This window comes from Rhinopithecus roxellana, chromosome 10, assembly GCF_007565055.1.
Source record: "Rhinopithecus roxellana isolate Shanxi Qingling chromosome 10, ASM756505v1, whole genome shotgun sequence".
NCBI lineage: Eukaryota > Metazoa > Chordata > Mammalia > Primates > Cercopithecidae > Rhinopithecus > Rhinopithecus roxellana.
Window position 1 is genome coordinate 112,997,374 of NC_044558.1, and position 22,820 is coordinate 113,020,193.

The 22,820-nt window shown below is 35.6% G+C and overlaps 1 pseudogene; it reads right to left on the minus strand.

Annotated features, from left to right (window-relative positions):
* Window positions 1–1,711: 1,711 nt before the first annotated feature.
* On the minus strand, window positions 1,712–4,176 carry LOC104677078 (annotated as a pseudogene).
* Between the last annotated feature and the right edge of the window lie 18,644 nt (window positions 4,177–22,820).

The window sequence follows — 22,820 nt, forward strand, 5'->3', positions numbered from 1 at the left end:
CAAGGAGGCTGACTAGGGACAAGGCATGCCAATTCCCCTGGGAAAAAAAATAAAGATTACTGATAAATAGTCATCTGAATGGCTGAGGGAGGAGACCCAGGGCCTGTTGGAGTGCCCACAGGAAGAAGCTAGAGCACAGAAAAGGGAGGCAGTTGGTCTGGCACAGATGGAACTGCAAGGAACTTGGAACCTTGCAGAAAGGGTAGATGGAAGTGCTTTCCTGCTCCTTCTATTGCTATGACAGTCTGCTGACTGCCAAACTGCTGACTCCCTCTGCTCTCCTGATCCAGGACAAGGATGTTGGTAGAGATTTGGGAAAATCATGGGGACAGAGAATTAGGTGGCCAGCTCATGCAAGTCAACCCACACTCCCCTCAGGCCTGAACTGATACAGCAGGTGCCATACTGGTCATGCACTTATGGTGGGCCACTGTCCTGCCAGGGGAACCTTAGTCCTTGAGTCACAGCACCACCAAATCCTCCACAAACGTACACTACAAACCATTCTGACTTTGACAAGCACAGGGGACTGGCAGGTCCCTGGGGAACTGCAGGAGCCCTCTATATATAACCCTTGGTGTGGGCTGTCCCTAATTGGGGGTGCAACATAACTCAACAGAGTCCCCTTAAGTGAAAGGAAATGTGGGTGTAGTGGATTGAAATTATATACAGCTTCATGTCAGATCTCAGGGGAATAAAATTAGAAATCAAGACCAAGAGGAACAAACCCAAAGCTTTCATAAGAAAAGAAATAACAAAGATCAAAGCAGAACTAAATGAGATTGAGACCAAAAACATTGTAGAAAGGATCGAAGGAATGAAAAGCTGGTTATTTGAGAGTATTAACAAGACTGATAGACTATGAAAAAAGAGGTAAGACTCACAAACAGTCAGAAATGACAAAGATGATATAACAATTGATATCACAGAAATACAAAATATCCTTAGAGATATTTTGACTATGAACATCTATAGCATACAAACTAGAACTAGAACATCTGTAACAGTCATATTCGTGAGTATGAATATCTATATATGTACAAACCAGAAAACATAGAAGAAATTGATATGTTCCTGAAAACACACAAAATCCCAAGATTGAATGAAGAAGAAATTGAAATCCTAAACTGCTCAATACCGAGTTATGAAATTGAATAAGTAATACAAAACCTACAAATCAAAAAAGCCCTAGATGAGACAGATTCCCGGCTGTCTTATACCAGACATACGAATAAGAACTGGTTCCAACCTTACTGAAACTATTTTAAGAACTCAAGGAGGCAAGACTACTCCCTAACTCATTCTACAAAACGAGTATTATCTTGATACCAAATTTTGGCAAGGAAACAACAAAAAAAGAAAACTCCAGACCAATAATCCTAATGATGGAAATGAAGATCTTAAAAAAAAAAAAAAAAAAAAAAAAAAAAAAAAAAAAGGATTAGCAAAGATTAGCACAGAGTAGCAAACCAAATGCAGCAGAACATCAAAAAGATAATTTATCACAATCAAGTGGGTTTTATCCCTGGGATGCAATGATGGTTCAACATATGCAAATCAATAAATGTGAAAGAAAATTAAAAACAAAAACTTTATGATTTTTTTGTATTTAAATCATCTTTATTTGCACAATACTATACTAAGAACTATAATTGCATTAAACTTCAATTTGAGAAAAGCATAATCAGTTAAGTAACAGCCGTTACTTAAACTGAAAATGAGATCAGTCTAAATTACTTTTGAAGAGAGCAAAAATATTGTCAGGTTTCTTGCTGTGGGTCTGGATGTTCAGCAGCAGGCTCCTTTGAAGGCGGAGTCAACCCTGAAGGGAACTCGCTTCTACCTTCAGAATGTGGGGTTGGGGTAAAATCCAGGTCTTGGGTGAAGGTAAGGAGGAAAACCCCTCGGTGGATAGACGTTTCTCACTGCAAATGGAGCATGTCGTGGACCTGGGAAATTCCTTGGTGGATAGTAATAACCTCGAGAAGCTCCAAACATGGTTCCTGGAGGAGGTGGGGGGAAAGGAGATCCTCTTCTTATGAACGGTCCCCTTGTATTCACTGGAAACAATGGACCTCTGATTGGAGCTAGAGGTGGAGGAACAAAGTGGGTGCCAGTTGCTTCATTTGTAGCAGGAAGAGATGAATCAGGCACATTTAAATTTCCAGGATCATCTTTGGCATCATTTCTACTGGACTCCATTTCTGAAGGCATTGACCCATCCATTTTATCCAAAGAAGGCGTATTAAAACTTCTGAGTTCTCCTGGCCCAGACAGTCTATCAGAATTAGAATAAAATCTGTCTTCCCTTTGTGGAGGAGGAGCTGAATCAGGATATGATTGTCCTGGTAGAGGAAACATCATCCTACTGCCCTGTTCCCACGGAGATGACAGGGACCCAGTGTCAGAAGGAGCCCTGTGAGGATCGGTTAACATATCACAGCCTGGTTCTCCTCTTTCATTGGTAATCTGATGGTCCAGAGGATTCCCAGGACCTCTTGGGCCTCTTCCTCCTCCCCTCGGAAACACAGGTGAGAGTCTGAGTGGACCCTCCAACAAAGTTTGAGGAGAGAGAAAAGCTCTTGTTCCAGATGAAGGCCGACCCAATGGTGGGGGACCATATGGGGAATGCTCTCTGCCAAATGTTGTATTTGAAACATCAGGTGCACAAGGATCTTTTTCTAAGAGTTCAAATTTAAGCTCTGTTTCAGTTAATCTTTGTCTGTTGTGAGCATTTTCTTTCCTTAAATCATTGAGGTTTCTTTCAGCAGTCTGAGCTGCCAACCAATTATCATGTCCTTTTTTCTCGTAGGAAATAACCTGCCTTTGATAAAAACTAATAGTTCTCTCCAATTTTTCTTCAAGATCTTTGGCTAGCTTTCTATAGGCCTCTAGCCCTTCAGTCATATGGCTGATCTTTTTTTCCACTTTAGAAAGTTTCTCTTCTTCCTCTATCCGGTAATTTTCCTCTACTGTCAATTTCCTGTGGAGTTTCATTTCATTTTCTTGATATAATTCAGTCATTATTTTAAGTTTCTGTTGAAGCTTCTGATTCTCACTTTCAAAATACATGTTTTCTGACTGCAAAGATGCTTGTTCAGTCTGAAGATTTTTAATATGCTCTGTATGCTCTTCCTTTGTTTTATCAGCTTCAGATAACTGAATAATAATGTGGTTTCTTTCTCCTTCTAAGGTTTTTAAAGAAACATCTAACTCAGCAGCATGAATCAGTTCCTTCAAAGCTCCTTTTGGAGGATCATCTAAGTAAGCACCATTTTCCGATTCACCATTCACTTCTAATTCCAAGTTATCATCATCCATTATGTCCTCTCCAAGCACAGCAGCCCGATCTTTCATCTTTAGCAAGCATCCAGTCAGAGTGTTGATGTGATTTTCTTTATCACTTAGAACTTGTTCTGCCTGTACTTTGGAGTCTTCAAATGTTATTTTCTGTTTATTAAGTTCACTCACTTGTTCTTTCCATACTTCAGCTTCTTGCAAAAGCCGCTTCTGGCTTTCCTGAAGTTGAGAATTTTCGTTCAAAGCATCTTTTATTGCTATCTCCCGTCGTTCTTCATTCATGTTAAATATCTTGCAGATAGTTTTGGCTTCAGCTATTTGTGATTTGAGGGATTTTGACTCATCTTCTAGAGACCGTATCCTTTTTGAAATATCCTCCATCAATTCATCTTGTTGAGAATGTTTAGATTTCTCTTCTTTGAACTCTTTTACTAGACAGAGGATTTCATCCTCAAGTTCAGAATTGGACCTGTTCAGCTTTTCACAGGTTGCCTCCAAACTTCGTGCTTCTGCTGCCGCCTTCTCAAAGCTGGCATTCTCTAAAGATGACTCTGCTTCATAGGCTTCGTACTCTTTTTGAAAAAGGCTAAATTTTTCAAGTAGTTTACATTTTTCTTCAATTAGTCCAGAAAGCGTTGCAGCAAGTTTTTTTTCTCTTTCCACATAAAGCCGACTCCTAACCGATCTAAAACTTCTCCACAAGAAAAGGAGAACAGCAAAAAATCCAACAACAGCTGCACATACCACCAGTTCCCAAGGGAAACCATAAGGAATCGAATCTGGTCTCCTACTTTCAGGCAGTGCTGCCACAACCCTGCGTAGCTCCTCCAGGACCAGCCCCAAATAGGGCTGAAGGGTAGCGCCGGGCTCCTCCATAGCGCCCAGACTGCTCTGGGGTCACCGCAGTAACACTGGCCACAACAAGCGGTGGAGAACACGCAGCCTGGGGTCTGGAACCCGAATCCTCACGGGGCAACAAAGAGGAGCGGACCACTGCGGAGCCGGCTGCGGGGGGGAGCTGGGGAACGCGGGCACCTCACAGGCCTCACAGCCCCATGCTGCTGTCCCCCAATCCCCCCGGCCCCCTTGCTACACTTTACATCCTGAGGCAGCACAGTTCCGAGTCCGACCCGCCCTAGTTCTGGCAGTTTTCACATCACACATTTTGAAGCTCTGTTGTTTGATGAATACACTTTAAAAATTGCTGTCCTCTTCATGGATTAAACCTTTGATCATTATATAATCTGTTTCTGATAATTTTCTTTGCTTTACCTGATATACATACAGGCACTCTTGCTTTCCTTGCATTAATGCTTGTGCAATATACCTTTTTTCATCCTTTTAAATTGTCCATTTTAACAGATGTAGAAAAGCATTTGATAAAATCCCAAATCTTTCATAATAAAACCCCTTAACACACAATGCATTAAAGGAGCTAATATGGTTTGGCTCTATTTCCCCACCCAATTCCACCTCAAATTGTAATCATCACATGTCAGTGGAGGATCCTGGTGGGAGGTTATTGGAGCATAGGGGCTGATTTCCCCCTTGCTGTTATCTTGTTACTGAGTGAGTTCTCATGAGATCTGATTGTTTAAAAGTGTGTGACACCTCCCCCTTCTCTCTCTCTCTCTTTCCTGATCTGTAGTAAGACGTAATTGCTTCCCCTTCATTTTTTGCCATGATTGTAGGTTTCCTGAGGCCTTCCAGTCATACTTTCTGTTAAGCCTGCAGAACTGTGAGTCAATTAAACTTGTTTCCTTTTTAAATTACCCAGTCTCAGGCAGTTCTTTATAGCAATGTGAGAATGGACTAACACAAATCCCTAAGAAAAGCAATATGGAGATTTTTCAAGAACTAACTATAGAACTACCATTCAACCCAGCAATCTCACTACTGGGTATATATTCAAAGGAAAAAGCAATCATTATATGAAAAAGACACCTGCCCTTGTATCTTTATTTCAGCAATATTTGTAGTATCAAAGTCATGAAATCAACCTAGGTCTCCATCAAGGTGGACTGGATTAAGAAAATGCATTATCTACACACCATGGAATACTCACTGCAGCGAAAAAGAATGAAATAGTGTCCTTCATAGCAACATGGATGCAGCTAGAGGTCATTGTTCTTAGTTAATTAACATATAAACAGAAAACCAAATACAGCATGTTCTCACTTATAAGTGGGAGTTAATCAATGGGTACATGATAAAGATAGAAATGATAGACACTGGGGACTGCTAGAGTGGGGAGGGATAATGGGGGTGGGGGCAGTGAGGATTTAAAAACTACTTGTTGGGTACTGTATTTACTATTTGGGTAATGAGTTCACTAGAAGCCTAAATCACAACATTACATAATATATCCATGTAACAAACCTGCATATGCATCCCGTGAATCTTTAAGAAAAAAATTTATGGTAAAAAAAAAAGACTCAATTAAAACTCTTGGATTATCAAACAAAACATTAAGAAATCTGAGAATGCCAGTGAAGCTCTTCAAGTTCTTCCTTGCCACATTAGGACACACTCTGGTCTAAATTTTACAGATGGACTCTCTAAGCAATATAAAGAGAAAATGAATCACTTCCACAGTAGTTATTATATTGTTATAATTAAAAAGCTGATGCTACATTTTTCAGTGGATCATGTGCCACTTAAAGTTCTAATTCGTTAACTATCAGCAGTCCTGACTGAAAATATGTATTCTACTAAAAGTATTCCGTAGATCAGGACTCCCATTTTTCTTTCTATTGGTCAATTCTATATAATAGTTTAAATGGCCTGTTAATAATGAGGTTGATACTTTTCCAACTGTTTTACTTCTTTAATTAATTATCTGGTGGCCCCTGTTTAGGAAGGATGGATCACAAAACAACTGCTATTATTTTTTTATTACTCATCCCAAGTTTATTTAAATCAATCGACAATCATGAGAAATCATGCACAAAATTTTAATGTGGTAAAGTGCTAACGTCCAATTTATAAAGACATCTGAAACAAAACAATGTATCTACGTTTACACTACCTAACCTTTTAGGACCTGAAATAAATCAAGTTTTAACTAAACCTAAATTGTAGGGGGTAGAAAATACATATAAACAAGATATTCACATCCTATTATAATCTTTCAATGTGTTTGCTTTATTTCCCGCTGATAAGAAATAATTAAAATGTAAAGTTGTATGGTTTATATTAGGTGATTAGTATATTTCTATTTAATTGCATACAACACATACAGAACTTCTAGAAATTACCATTATAATTTTATTCAAATATTATAAATCCAGTTGTTGCTAAATTTCTAGTTGTTGCTAATTTAGATTCTAAAGGTGCCACCAGTGACTTCTAGGATACATTTCTGCAACTTCATATTTCACCCTGATTTTGAGACAGAATTATGATGCAGGCAGGCCAGAGCCCTAAGTGCTATTTTTTTAATAAATTTTTTTATATAATATAAGTGGACAACAGTTTTGTGCCTTGTTAATCAATAGGAACATTTTATTACTAACATATATTTTCTTTCATAAGTATACATTTGTAAATGTTCAGAATATTATCTGATGAACAGAATCACCTGCATAGCCTCCATATCTCAAACATGATTTTTCCATTAGTATCTTTTTCACTTTTGTCTTCTTTCCTTCTTCTCTTTCTCTCTCAAGTCCTGTTGTCCTACTACAGTCTTCAAAAAACGAAGTTTCAGTCTCTTATGCATATACTTTTTTGGAAACACATAAGAACAAGCAGAGTATACCCTTGTGGAAGATGAGAAAGCCAACTCCAACACATATCTACATGTCTTTATAAGAAGACTAAACTAATTTTAACTAACACTTTCTTCCTATCAGAATGTTACTCAAAACATGCCCCACAGACCACATGGAGAATTAGAATCACATGGAGTAATTACTAAAATTGTTATTTTTTGGTCTCACCCCGAATTAGAATTACTTGGAAGACAGGCATTTGAATCTGATATTCCAGGTGAATTTTTGGCAACTAAGTTGGAAAAATCACCAAAGATATGTTTTTTAATAAAAGCATTTCTTCTAAATGCAAATGTATTTCCGAGATGTAAAATATAAGTCCAAGGACATATTTTAAAAATATTCTTTTTCTAGAGTAGTGCATCTTTTTGCATTACAGATAGTAGATCTGTGACAGTACAAAGAAAATAAAAAAGCACTACTAGTTTAGGGTAATAAAGGGGATCACACTATGCCAATCCAAAACATGTTACTTTTGTATACAATCACTCTGAACTGAACACCTTTGAGAAACACCAGATACAGCAAAATCTCTCTACCTGCCCCTATTCTACCTAAAGGAAAGGTATTACTTTCCCTTTGTGAAGATTTCCACCCCAATCCAGCTTTGCCCAGGAAGATCAGGAAGATAACAACTATTCATCGTTAAAGATCCTCTTATCATTCTGGTGACTACATGAGACTGAGTCTGCATAACAAACTTTACTAAAATAACTTATTTTTCATTTGTTTCCCCCATATATTTACCTTCCCATAATTTACCATCCCCAGAAGACCAGTCCCTTTTGTCTTGTGACTCTTCCACAATTTATTGCTCTTTGTTAAATGATACTTAAGTCCCAATGTCTAACTTATTTCTTGGATGTTCACTTCTTTTTTCATGAAGTTTTCCATACAGATAGATAACAAAGCTTTTCTCCAGTTCATCAGTTTAATATGCAGGGTTTTGTTTACATAATTTAAGAGCATAAATGAAAAATTTTTTTCTTTTCTAAAGTGGAATGTCAGAATTGGGAAAACATTGGCAGAGTTACATGTGGCTTCCTGTCAACAACTATAGCAATTTTATAACTTGTTGAAGTTTTTACAAGTGCACACATTTTGATGTTTTCTTAAATAGACAAATAAGATTGTATATATTTATGGTGTATAACTTGGTGTTTTAATATATGTATACATTGTTGAATGACTAAATCAAGCTATTCATTCATTTTTATTGTTATAAACTGTAGTTACCACAATATGGTTTTATTTCTTGATTCAAAAAGTTCAAATACAATTTTAGGAGCTAGGCAATGTAAACATGTTTATCACTACTTTGTAGATAAGCCAATGATAATTTTTAAAGTTTAATTATATCCCCATCCCTCATCCTATATCCCCATATATCATACACACTCAATTTTATAATCATGATTGTTTGCTCCTGCAAGCTTCTGTGACATTTAGGTAGAGAGCTGGATAAGAAACATTTTTTTCCCACAAAATGTAGGTACTTTCTTCTATACCCCAATGAGACTTCCACTTTCACAAAATTATTGCAGGAGTACAATCAAGAAATGACAATAAACATTTCTATATTTAAAGATCTTTAGAATTGTAAGGTGGAAAGATAAAAGACAAGGAATTAAAACCAAAAAGAAATTAGAAATCTTTTTCTTAAATGATGGACAAAATTTAGGAAAAAAGTTTCTCTATTCCTAAAACTACAATTCCTTTCACAGTTGCATTTAATTTTAAACTTACCTTTGTCATTTTAAATGTAGAAACCCATTCAACTATGAAAATAATGCATGATTTTTATGTCTGGTTTGGTTTACATTTTTTTTTTCTTGTGGCCCTTAAAATTTTTTTCTAGCATCTCACCACTATAGATACATATTTAAAATTATATTTGTTGCATTTTATTCAAATATTTTAGGTGGTTTATAGTAACAATGGTTAATTAAAATACACAGGAAACTAATCTGTAAAAGATAGGTGATATAATAGTTCCTTCATTTATGAGGCGGCAGGCGCCTGTAGTCCCAGCCACTCGGGAGGCTGAGGCAGGAGAATGGCATGAACCTGGGAGGCAGAGCTTGCAGTGAGCTGAGATCCGGCCACTGCATTCCAGCCTGGGCAACAGAGTGAGACTCCGTCTCAAAAAAAAAAAAAAAAAAAAAAAAAAAAAAAAAAAAAAAAAAAAGAATATATAATAAATTGGTTGCTTCAAAACATTTTACGTTAACGTATTAATATCATTTTAATCCTAGTCTGATCATTACTTATGGTCCATTCTTGAGAAGGTTGGTGTAGAAGCAGAGTAGTCAGTCATTCCAGAACCCTAGAAACTGAAAGACTTTCCAATCAGTAACTGCCTCTGAGGACCACCTGAAATTGTATGGTAGGCTTCGTCTAACAGGGGAGGCTAATATTTAGCTCCAGTGTCAGTGAATACTGGCTATCTTAGGGCAGAAGGAAGTCACTCATTGCTTATTTCTCAGGGGCTAGGTGCTGATGATTATATTGGACTCTATCTTTTAGGGGATGAGAGCAGTGAAAAAACTGCTTGTATTTCTGGTAGCCATACAAAGAAATATCACCCTCAGGGACTGAGGGATACTTTAGCAATGGACGGATTGTTTGGAGAAAGAGGATAAGTAAGGAAGACAATGGGAAGTGTTCAGTAAACATTTATTAACCTCGGCTACGTAATGAACAAGCAAGGGGCTAACTTTATATTAAAAGGAGATAAACACGGAGAGGTAAACTGGTGTCAAACTAATGGTATATAAGCGTCACAGTATCTCATTTTCTGTAAGATCCTTTTGGGAAAGGCTCTATTAATATTTAATGTATGTTCTTTTGTGAAATTTGCAAAAGTATTTTGTTTCTTCTTTTGTAATGATATCTCCTTCCCCTGTAGTGTATAGACTTTAGTCATCCTCAAATTATATCTTCCTGTGGACACACCCTATAAAATTTTTAGTTAAAGCAGCTACTTTTAATTGTTCCAGAAGAAGATATATGAACTTCATAACTCTATAAGATTTGAGCTCTTATCTTTATGGAGCTTTTGCAAGGCATCCTTTCCAACTATGGACTTTTTGGCAACATAAAAATAACTAAAAGAAGTAGGTGTTGTGCTTGTCATCAATGTGTACTTTGGACATAAATTGTCAAAAGCTTTTGCCATTTTCCTTCACTGTCTGGTAGGGTTCATTCTGTAAGAAGGAATCACGTTAGTAACATCTGCAGAACAGCTCAAACATATTTTGTTACAAAAGTGATGGTGGGTAAACATAATTTTCAGACAGTACAAACTCATGGATGTTTTTTCCAAGTTATGCCAGTGAAGGCAGTTTTATTCATACAAATCTGCTACAGACTCCTACATGTCAATAATAATTAAGGGGACTAAATATATAGATCCAGATACATGCTGTGAGGGAAACTGAATCAGAACACTGAATAAGTCAATGATCACATGGACACCAATGACTTTTGTGTCCCCTCTGTGATATCTTTGGCTTACAGCATTGAGTAGAGTCATAACTACACTTTCAAATGTATGTTTTTACACCTATACACAGATTCACTGTTTTGTGATGATGTTTTGTATCTTACTTCCAGATTAGCTATTATGGCCCCAAACATATACAAAGTCAATAACAAAAAGAATGATAGAACAAGACTATCTAGGTTACTGGCCACTCCCCAGGGATTAGAAGCCAAAATGTAGTTAAATTAGAGAAGTTAAGATGGACAGTCATTCTAAAGTTAGTTTTGCAAAACCTGAGCCTAGAAGCTATTTGGTCACTAAGTCTTTGAATAGATATCTAACATGGCATAATGAGATCCCAAAGATGCCCATATTCAAATCCCCAGAACTTGTGAATATTACCTTACATGGTAAAAAGGGCTTTGTACATGTATTTTAGTTAAGGGTATTGAGATGAAAAGATTGTACTGGATTATCCAGGTGGACCCAATGTAATCACAAGGGTTCTTATAAGAAGAAGACAAGAGGGTCAGAGTAAGAGAAAGAGATGTGCTATAGGAGCAGAGATTGGAATCATGTAATTCTGGAATGGGGCTAAGAGCCAAGAAAGGCAGGTAATCTCTAAAAACTGGAAAAGTTAAAAAACTGACTTTCCTATGCAGTCTTCAGAAGAAACAGACTTCCAATATCTTGATATTAGCCTAATATGACTCATTCAGGAATTCTGAACTCCAGAGCTTTAAGACAAATTAGTGTTGTTTTCAGCTGCTAAATTTGTAGTAATTTGTTACAACAACAATGGAACACTAATGCAACGGCCACACAACCTGCAATTACTATTGGTTTAAGTGTTAAATGTTCAATCTCGTATTTAATAGGTGCTATTTCTCATTCATTTAAATATTTTGTTCATCTCAAATTTTTGTATTATCATGAATAATCAACATTTATTTATTTACCCATTTAATAGACTCTGTTTAAAGACCTACAGTTTGTCAATCTTTGTGTTGGTGCTAAGAGAAAGAGCCATGAAGAAAATTATCTAGATTCTGTTTTTCTTCATAAAACCTAACGTTAAATGTACTATACAAAATTGCAGTATTCACTAAGCTTTCTATGTAAATTTGTTGTTCTCCACACTTGGCGAAAGTTTGGTAAAGAATACCTCCAAAATACCTACATTTATTTTCAAACTCATTTTTGGTTTTAGTTATGAAGGCTAGAATAATTGGAGGCAACTTTAAAACCGAGTTAAGAGGCTATAGAAAATCTCATGTTTCTTGCTTACAAAAATGTACTAAAACAGTGCTTGAGATGAGAAGCCCATCCTTTCCAGTTTGCTGACATGTACACCTGAATGTAAGAGGAACTCTGGAATACTCATTTGCTACATCTTTTTCATTTTATTTATAGAACAAGGTTCTTCACATCCCTCCACTGGGAGCATGGTCAACTAATGAAGTTAAATCATCTGTGTATTGTTTCTTCTAGGCTGACATAACAATTACATAAAATTGGAGAACAACACATTGCCATGTCTTTCCCCAAATGAATTTCTTCAATCCATAATTTTCTCTTACCAAATTAGTGTGAATTAATAAATTCTCTAATACTTTAAAATAAATTAAGAAAGTAAAATAAGAAGGAGTATAATTAATCACCATGAGAATATGTAGAGACTAGGAAAATTATTATAAATGTGTTCATGATTACTTTTTAATAATTACAATAGTTGAAAGTGATTGAATATAATACACAAAATAAAGTGACTAATGGCAATCTGGTATGCTTTAACACTGCAAGAATTCTTTTTTTCTATTTTAAAGGTTTATAATAAAATTGAACTTATGTAATTTACACAGTGTGAAATTTAATATTGTATAAAACATAACAGTGTGATCCCACAATATATTAACATTTATATTAAAACAGAGAATGCTATATAATTATAAAATTGACCCATTTTTCTGCCTAATAAAAATGATCTAATTTTAAAAGTAAAAATGAAAGACTAAGTTAAATAAAAAAGATTCTTCAAGAGAAATGCTTTTAAATATCAGAGCCATTTTTACACACACACACACACACACAAACTCACATATGCATGTATGTTTAGATCTAATCCAATAAACAAAAGGGAAAAAAGCATTAATAAAACTACAGAAATCACTCGACTTGGGAAAATTCCCATTTCTATTAAAACAATAGTGTATTATAGTGGAATTTGAACGTAAGTTCTTAATTTGTTGCACTTTAAACCCTATAACCTTTAGAATCAGGGGAAATAAATGTATGTTTGGGAGTGTCAGGAGAAAAAGGGTTGTTTTCAGATGAAAAACATGAGTGAAATAGTTTACACTGACTTATTGTAGGCACAAAGAAATGATAGTTTTCTGAAGAAGTAGCAACATCAGTGAGCTGAGTAAAACTTGCAGAATAGAGAACAGAAGTGATTCAAATAATCTCTTCTCGAAAACCCTTCACAGATGTGCTGTTTAAAATGGTGCATATTTTTATAGGCAGCCAGTTTTAAAGCCAGGCATGATGTAAGAATTAACTGCCTTAATCTGACATGAGTTTTAGTCAATGTAGAACACCAACTTAATTAGTCCCTTCTTTATTGATATCTCCAAGATTTACTGCCTCTTCTAGATCCTCAAATATTCAGACTAAATTTTGCTAATCTTACTCATTGACATCTTGTAACTATTTCCTCCTCGGAAAAATTATTTTTTTTCTGCTATTAATTCAAACTATTGGACCAAAAATCATTAACTTTGTTGGACGTTTCTATTATCTAAATTGTTAACTAAATTTCAGCCTTGTTCATAATACTCAATAGTTCATGGTAGTCTTTCCCTGCTGAGCATGAGTTTCAAGATGCCCTGGATAGCCCATCTATAATAACATATATATTTTCTAAATTTTAATCTCAGGATTAGGCCAGATGTGGTGACTCACACCTGTAACCCCAGCACTTTGGGAGACCGCGGTCGGCAGATCACTTGAGACCAACCTGGCAAAGCTGGGGAACCCCATCTCCACCAAAATAATTAGCCAAGCATGGTGGTGCAGGCCTGTAATCCCAGCAATTTGGGAGACTGATGCACGAGCATCACTTGAGGCAAAGGTTGCAGTCAGTCGGATTGCAGCCACTACACTCAAGCCTGGGTGACAAAGACAGACTCTGTCTCAAATAAATAAAATAAATAACGAAAAAAATTACAGAATTGACTGCCCGCTACATTAGTTCTAATTAGACACATCCTCTTTTAGAAAAATCGTTTTATATTTCTTGAAACTGTGATAAAACATTGGAAAATCCCCAATATGTAATCTGATAATTCTGATCATTACACTTAATAAATTTTCCTCTCATGGGCAACAGATGGGATGAACTGACTGTGATGATAATGTATTGTTCTCAAGTGAAGTATGCCAAGATATGTGCCAGTTCTTGAATCCGTCATACATCTAAAGCACTACTTATAAATTCCTTCCTTAAATCCTCTTGTCAAAAAATCATACTGTCTTTTTGTTTGTTTCTATTTTATTATTATAGGAAATGACTTATTCATCAACATAACAAGGGTAATAGAAGTTCACTACTGGGCCACTAAATCTACCATGAGAAAAGTTATAAAAAGAGTCTGAACAGCACTTCTTTACTCCCACCCAACCACCACACTCCACACACACACACACACACACACACACTCACACAAACATGTTTTCAGGAAGATTTCATCCTGTCTGCAGATGTTCTGTGAGAAAGAACATCTATTTTCTGTTTATCTTAGTATTTCTCAGACTGCATATTACAGGACTTTGCATATACTTGGTACTCAATAAATAGTGTGTAATACCATTCAGGAGCAAACATTAAGTATGACAATGAAATAATAAGAATGACTTTTAGATTTTCTTAAGTTTGCATTTGAATTACAGAAATAACTCACACCTGTTATCAACAAAAACATAAAAAGTATAAAATACAATAAAAATAACTCCTTTTTTAGGCAACAAAATATTTTACAAGAAATTTCCCAGTCAGAAAATCCTTCAAAAGATTTTTCAAAATCATCATGGCAAAATTTAAATAGTATAAATCATGCCTAAGAATATGACAATTAAATTTAATCAGCATCGGCAAGGTGCAGTGGCTCATGTCTGTAATCCTAGCACTTAGGGAGGCCAAGGTTTGAGGATCACGAGGTAAGGAGTTCAAGACCAGCTTGGCCAACATGGTGAAACCCCACCTTTACTCAAAAAAAAAAAAAAAAAAAAAAAAAAATTGCTGGGCGTGGTGGTGCACACCTTTAATTCAAGCTACTCTGGAGTCTGAGGAAGGAGAATCTCTTAAACCCGGGAGGTGATGGTTGCAGTGACCCGAGGTTGTACCACTGCCCTCCAGCCTGAGTGACAGAACAAGACTCCTTCTCGGGAAAAAAAGAAAAAATTAATCAGCATGAGCAAATGTTAATGTAATGACTACTATGCATCAGACACTCTTCTTTTTAATAGGGATACAAAGAAGATTATGTTTGTTTGTAAATGTGAATTTCACGAGGTGATGAGAGTCAGACTCCATGATAAATGGTGTTATAGGCAGATATACAAACTGCTATGATAAGCTAAGTAAACCAATAAACACAGGTGTTTCACTGTTGTGTTTAGTGTGACATTTTTTATCATTAATGGTTCTTTTTCAGAAACAGTCTCACATTCTACTTTGTGTTTCTCTAAATATTTATCTAAAATTGAAACTATAGCCCAAGGATAACAACTTTCTAATCTACCCTGCTTCATGGTCCAACCTTTGTCCTCAACCAGCACTTGTGAAAAAATAAATACTCTAACATGAAACACAATCGCTTTGCTAAGAACTTAACGGATCCACAAGAAAAATACAATGACTGGGCTGTCAGAAGGACATCTTAACATGGCAATACCACTATCTTAGTAACAGATTTAATAACGTAAGGGATTTATGAGATAGCTAGCACAGAAGGGAATAAATTGTGCTACAGCAGAGTAAAAATATGCAAAAATAACAAAAATAATTAGCAAGTATAGAAATTACTACAGATTACAAATATAAAGGAATATGTCACACAACAGCAATATTACCCCTTGAGGTTATTAGGTATCATTTAGCAATAACTAATTATAAATACTCATTGGTAATGTATTTCATTAAAGTAATAGAATATCCTCAAAGTTTATCTTGTTTCAATGGATGCCATTTGTATTATCCAGAGTTGACCAAATTGAAAAGCTAATCAAAATGACTAAGAAAGTAATGACTACTTATTGATAATTAAACTTGGTTCAGTTATTCATTTGATAAATAGTTACTGAAAACCAACTATGTGCCAGGCACTATTGGTTAGGTGATTTTTGTGAAATGAACAAAATTAAGTACCTGCCATTATGGAGCATACATCCTAGTGGCAAGAAGATAATAGAAAATATGTTATAGAGAAAATATACAGCACAAAAAGGTATGGAAAGTAGCTGGCAGGGATGTGAAATGGGGCCATCATCTTGGAAGGAAATGATGATAGTTTAGACCATTGGGGAGCAGTGGAGATAAGGAAAAGTGATATAAATCTGCAACAATATTTAAGGTAGATCTAATAGGATGTTATAACTATGTAGTAAAAACAGAGAGAGAAAAGCCAAAGATGATGCCCACATACTACACCAAGCTACCAAAATAGTGGAATTGCCCTTTACAAAGAAAATAAAGACTAGGAAGAGGATGAACGAGGTCAGAAGTTTGGGATTAGTCTTATTTTAGTTTTGAGATGCCTATTAGACATTCAGTTAAAAAATTGATTTCTCATGTGTATATATGAGCTTAACACTGAGAGTGGATATAAATGTTAGGAGTTCTCAGCATATAGCTGTGACACTGCATGAAATCACCTAGTAAGTACTTATGAACTGAGTTCTGAGCCATAGTGATACTTTGAGATCTGAGAGAAGAAAGGAACTGGAAAAAAGAGACTAGTGAATTGCATTCCAAAATAGGTTCTAGACCACATTGTAGCACATATACAGGTTTTAGAAAGCCAGCTATGCTATTCTTAACCACTCAGCAACATCAAGATTATTAAAGAGCAAAGAGTTGACTCAGGGGAGGATCAGGGGGCCATACCTATCACTCTCTTCAATCCTAAGGACAATGTTTAATTTAATGAGATCCTTAGAGAGTTTATGTGTATCCTCTGGACTGACATAAAAAACTGAGGTTTTACTTCCACATGGTAGGACTAGTTAATAAAAAGCAGTTGGACTAGCTGTTCTTACCATGGATCAAAAGAACAGTAGCTCTTTTGGGGGCCTTGAACTTGAAAATATTTTGCACGAGGGCTTATGAATGTTTCCCATGGACTTGAAGTGACCATTTGTATTAGAGACAAGTATGTTTCTCAAGCCTTGTCAAAGGAGATTTTATGGGGAGGCATAAGACTTAATAGAAAAAGGCGGAGTTATCACCAAAATACTAGGACAACAGAGGCAATAACAAATAAAATAGAAACTCAATCCTTATTTAATGAATAGTGGATGAGACATCCTCCTTGATTGGGTAGTTGCAGGGGAGTCCTTCAAAACTCTCTGTAAGGAAAATCATTCTTAGGATAATGAATTAATGTCAAACTCCTGTCAAGACAACGCTGGATCACTCTGTACTTGTCAAGTATTTGTCTTCTTTATTCTCTCCTTTCTCTTTTTTCTTTCCAAGTTTCCAGACAAGAAGGGGTCACAAAGAGAAGTTACGAAGGTTGAGGTGTGAGAGTGCAGAAGGACCTTAAATGAGGGAAAAAAATAGAAGGTGATCAGCTCTCTTCATTGAACTGCTGCTTCTTACCTACAGCAGGCTGAAGCCATGGGTTGCAAAAGACTCAGCTTTAAGTCAATTTTAGAATTTTGATTATGATGTAAGACTGAACATTTCAGTTTACTAGGTGAGATTAATGTTGTGGCTTGAAAGAATTATATATTTGTTTTCTAAGAGAGAGAGAACAGAATTCATAGCATCAGCTTGAGGTTTCATCTGGCAATGAAAAAACTAGCTCCACTGTATGAATTAAAGGCAGAGTGAAAGGCCATCATAGATTTCTTAAAAAAAAAAAAAAAAAAAGAAAAGAAAATCTTTATTCAATGAGGAAGCTTTTGGCCTTCATTCAACAAGTAAATATTTGAATTTGGATTTTTTTACTTAGCATATCTATGATTTCTGTTTCAGTATTATAAAAATTTAATAAGCTTTTACTTATCTTTAACATAGTCCTTAATAAACATTTTAAATAGGAAGAGACCAAAGATAAAACTTTGTAAGATGTCTGAATTGGCAATAAGTCATCAAGCTAAGTACAAGCCCTTTAAATTTTACAACTTAACCTATTTTTCTAAATCTTCTCAACTGGGCTGAGATGGACTAAGTGACTTTAGGAAAATCTTTTATTAAAGAAAGACAAACTACTTATCCCAAATCCCCTTACCTAATTTAGCAAAAACATCAAATAAACATTTGTGTGTCTATTATGAAATAAAAGTGTATGTATTTAATAATTATTATATATAACATAAACGTAAACACTTAATTATGATCGAGCTTAGTGTTAGGGTTCTCCAGAGAAACAGAAGCAATAGGATATATAGAAACATATAAAAAGAGATTTATTATGAGAGATTGGTTCATGCAGTTATTGAGAATGAAAAGTCCCACGATTTGCCATCTGCAAGCTGGAGGTATAGTTTCACTGCAAACATGAAAATCTGAGAATAAGCGGATACAAATGGTCTAAGTCCCAGTCAGAGTCCAAAGGTATGCAACTGGAGCACTGATGTCCAGGGACAAGAAAAGATGGATGTCCCAGCTAAAGCAGACAGCAACTTCATCCTTTCTCCTCCTCTTTGTTTTATTCAGGCCCTCAGTGGGTTAGATGATGCCCATCCACTTTGGTGAGGGCAACTTTCTTTACTCAGCTTCCTGATTCAAATGATAATCTCTTTTGGAAACACCTTCACCCAGAAATTATGTCTTACCAGCTATCTGAGTATCTCTTAGCCCAGACAAGAAAACACATGAAATTAACCATCACAAGACTGTTTTTAGTAAACTCACTACATCCTTTTCTAAAAATTGTTCACCTATCAGTTACATTGCTATTTTTTATGTTCAAAAATCTATATTTAATATAATGTCATTTGTACAGCAATGCCTTAAAGCCATTGATTATATATTAATCTCTGCACGTTCCAATATTAAAAAGTTAACTGGTTCTGAAGCAGCCTCATTGTCTGAAATGTTACCCAGAGTTGTCTCATGACCAAGAAAATGAAGAAGTATGACACCAAGGGTGATATTGGACTGTAGGCAAAATAAGAAAAAGAGGGAACCTCTCAACGACTTGAGAGGGGGCCTGAAAGAAGGTTGCCAGCTTTGAGGCTGAGTCCAGGGTTTTTATAGACTGGAGGAGGAAGAATGTGCTGACTGGTCTGTAGACCATTTTGGAGAAAGCACCAGCTAAAGGTATGATAGTGTAAGGGATCAACTGGAGGTAGAGGTGAAGTTGGCTTGGGACCAATCAAGAACTGAAGCGATGGCCCACCCTATGTAAATGAAGACTTAGCCCAGGGCCAATTACAGAAAGTCAGGCATATGTAAAATAAGTGAAAAGTGAGAGACCAATAGGTGAAACATAAGAGACTAAGGTGTGCCAAAAAGAGAGAAATGTGTCCAAAAAGGGATGGAATTTGCTCATTTGGGTACACAGAGTAGCGTTTCCATTCCACGACGTGTGCTCTTTCTTATCTGCGGCCTGCGGTTTGATTTTCAGGCTGTTCTTTGTTTGAAGGAGTTTTACTGAGGACCTACAGTAACTGCCTACCTGAACTGTTTCTTCCTTTCTCCTCTCTCGGTTCAAATACTTTAATTTAGAATTTCGTTAGACAAATATTCCAGTGTCTTAATTTTCTAAGACTATTGCTCTCAAAACCAACTCCATATTAAAATCATCTGAAGAGTTATAAAAATACCTACCGCAGACAATTGAATTCATATATTTCAGGTCCGGGTGTGTCAGCACTGTAGTTTGTCTAACAAACCATTTTAAAACTTGGGGGCTTAAAAATACAACAATTTATTTGCTAATTATCCTTTAATTTTGCCTGAACTCAGCTCAGTGGATATTCTGCTGAAAAGTTTGGTATTACTAAGCCATAGCATTGGTGAAAAAGACATTATTTCAATAAGAGCCAAAACCAGACAGATAATCTAAGACTAGGAGAAGAATTATAGGAACGTGTGAACCAGGGGTTGGAACAGAGAAGACTCAAGGTATTCAGAATAACTGCCAAATTAGCAACTGGAATTTACATTTAGGGTGTAACAGATAATTTAAATTCCTTATAGAACCATAAAGAAATATAAAAACTTATATTCTAATCATCTCAAATCATCTAATAGTTCATTTCTAATAATTCATTTCCACACAACAGAAGAAATACACACAAAATGAGTAAAATACAAAATTAAAAATGTTTTAAACATCACCATGGTTGTCTTTCCCAAGACCATGGAGAATGAAATTATTATAATTGTGAAATATTAATTCCAAAGTGTTGCAGCATGCTAGCCATTCTAGAAAAGTTCATATAATTGTATATGTTTATAAACTATTGTATTTGATTTTAGATATTTTTCCATTTATATATCTACATGTTTTTCTCAATTGAATATCACAACGAAATAGCTTGCTTCTGGAATCAATTACATCAGGAAAATATTTTGCAGTTCAGTTAATTAGGTTTTCAAGAGACAAAAATAAGTTATGTAACTGGAATCTCAGTGTAGAATGTCAATAGTACTTAGTAGGTAATCTTTGCTCTATGAGAGATAAACTGTACTTGTTATGAAATATATCATATTTTTAGGAAATATCAAATTTCTTATATTAAAAATTTCATAATGCCACTTGAACATTATCTTCTATCAGATACATTTTTGTGATACAGCTTAGATGACTAGAGCATTAGCAATGAGTCAGTAATTTTAACTCAGTTTTTTGTTTTTTGGAACTGATGGCTTCGTTAGAGAAGAATTCACAGATAGTATAGTCATTCTCTTATGAGAATCTCTTAATAAAAACAAGTTCATGTATATTCTGTTTATCCATTAACTATACTTAAGGATCACTGATACACACAAAAAATGGATGTTTATGTGGGGTATGTGTATGTGTAAGTGTTTTATGAATTTTCAAAACTATAAAATGTCTTAGTGAATTATTTACTCTAAAACAAAATCTCTTGAGAAAATTATTAATATTTAATATTGAAGAAAATAATGATACTGTTCTAATGTGACAGTGCCTGTTAGAGCTGGAAGGAAACTAAGGATAATGCATATATTTTCCTCTGTATTTGCTTCGGGAAAGTGACACAATTACATTTCATCAAGACAATTTTTAAAATGCCATGTCAGTGTATTCACAACTCTTTCTACATGGAAATTGCTGGTTCATGATGTTCCCTTGATTTCAAAATGCACTAAGCAAGATTCTTCCATTGATCAAGGAGATAGTAACATTCCAGTTTCAATGGACAATTCGTGTGATTTTGTGCTCATTTCTAATTTTCTGTATAATAAAAAGGAATATTATTTTAGAATTCTTCGTCTATATACATAAGAGACTTTGTCTCTCTGAGGCTACATCAGCATCTATAAAATAAGAAACAAATGAGAAATCTATGTTTAAAGCAAAAAGATGCTTTGAGAAAAAAATAAGTAGAAGTTTTCTGAGAAAGTGATAATACAGCAACAGATTACATTATGAATAAATATTGTACTGGACCATCTTATTTAGTAGAGTTTTAATATTGAACATATTTCAAGTTCCTTAAGTACTATTTTAATTTTCAAATGAGAGGTATTAAATAGTATGAAATTATGGAGAAAAATGATGCTGAAGAACAGTGTTGTGAATACAGCTAGGTAGTGAATAAAACACTGTTTCGATTATTAAAAGGATGCAAATCAATACATGACTCTCCTGAATATTCTTATTATTTGCAATCAAGGGAATATGGTAGGTTTCAATGAAATGCTTATTGCATTATAATAATCATTTTAATTTTGAAATACAAATTATCTCTCTAGCAAGTTTTGTTAGATGAGTGTGTCTGGTATGTTTGCAGCAGGCTTACCTATAAAGGAAGTAATAATACATTCTAAGAAGAAGCAGACAAAAATCTAAGTATAATTCTGTCTTTATCAAACGTAAACAAGTGTAAGGGAATTTAGAAGGCTTCATGAAAATATATCTTGGAAAAGAATGTAAAGGAAATGAATATTATAAAGGGAGTTTATCATGTGATTATTATAAGTACTATGTAGACACACCAGAGTATAAAACACATTTTAGGGCTGGGCACGGTGGCTCCCACCTGTAATCCTAGCACTTTGGAAGGCCAAGGCAGGTGGATCACGTGAGGTCAGGAGTTCGAGACCAGCCTGGTCAACATGGTGAACCCTCATCTCTACTAAAAGTACAAAAATTAGCCCCGTGTGGTGGCAGGCATAGGTAGTTGGCATATGTCGTTGACTAAATAAAAATGAGAGGGCTTAATTAAGTGGAAATATACTTTATATTTATATTGAGTCATTGGTTGATTGTACTGGTATATCCAAATAATGTGTTTACCATATCTACCAGCCTTTACTCTCTAAGGCTCTCCCTTTCAGCCCTCTCCTTCATTGGTTCTGGGCTGGCTTTATGGCTTGGTTTAGCCAGCAGAATATGCTAGTGTGCTAGTGTGAAAGTAATGTCATACTACTTTTGAGCTTGCACCCTTCCATTTAGTTTCTCTCTCTCTTTTTTTTTTTGAAATGGAGCCTCACTCTGTCACCCAGGTTGGAGTACAGTGGTGCAATCTCAGCTCACTGCAAGCTCTGCCTCCTGGGTTCATGCCATTTTCCTGCCTCAGCCTCGAGTAGCTGGGACTACAGGCACCCGCCACCACGCCCGGCTATTTTTTTTTTTTTTTTTTTTTTTGTATTTTTAGTCGAGATGGGGTTTCACCATGTTAGCCAGGATGGTCTTAATCTCCTGACCTCATGATCTGCCCACCTCGACCTCCCAAAGTGTTGGGATTACAGGGGTGAGCCATCGCACCGGCCCATTTAGTCTCTTAAAACTCTGAATCTACCATGAGAACAAGCCTGGGGCTGGACTGCTGGAAGAAGAAAG